Source organism: Atta colombica, unplaced genomic scaffold (assembly GCF_001594045.1).
Source record: "Atta colombica isolate Treedump-2 unplaced genomic scaffold, Acol1.0 scaffold82, whole genome shotgun sequence".
NCBI lineage: Eukaryota > Metazoa > Arthropoda > Insecta > Hymenoptera > Formicidae > Atta > Atta colombica.
The window spans coordinates 692,339-693,243 of NW_017259575.1; positions in this window are offsets into that span (position 1 = coordinate 692,339).

Below are 905 nucleotides of genomic sequence, written 5' to 3' on the forward strand. Positions count from 1 at the left end.
ATGTGATTCTATTCAGTGACGCAATATATATGACTTCGATTTTATTTTATGTAAGTTTTTATATTATTATTGTACAAGTTAATATTTTTGATAATCATTGGGCTTCATTCATTATATAGCTAATTTGGCATTTGGATAAAGAAAAAAAATGTAAAGAACTAAATTGTCAGGAATCATTAACTTGGAATTTGGGTTATTTATATAATTTCGATTTATATTTGATATTGATAAGGACCCGAATTGAAGGATTGAAACATATATTTTTTTCGTTTTGTTACATTCACACGGAAATAAAGAATTTTCTGTGCATCCAAACAGCTGATATAGGCTCTAATGGGCTTTTTTTTGATTTTTCACTGATAGATTCTTTCGAGCCTCATTTTATATATTTGTTTAACAATAGAATAATTATTTTATATATATCCCAAACTCTTAATAATAATTTCTTTATTATTGCAGATTATCTACAATTGTTTAAACCTATTCCCGTGTCCTTAAATTACAAAACCTCTCTGTTGTAATAATTATTTTAAAAAAAAGTATCATTAATGCAATCCTCATTTTATGTATGCTCATATACTAACTGGTTGCACTTTTTCTCACATTAGATACCATTACGTTAACTGCAACGTACGTTAGGTATAAACCACTGACATTTTTATTAAGCCGATTATATCAATATTAATATTAATTTATTGAGCCAATGCATTATGATAATTATGTTAGATATTTCTATTAATATATATACTATATTCCTTTGCCACCGTTTTGTTACAAAGATATTGTTTCTACTATTTCTCTATTCATTTAATTACATGGTGTGCAATATGCAAATTTAACTTTTTTTTTTGCGTATATTCGATTCTTGTTATAATCGTTAATTTTACTTAGCAAATGGAAAATAT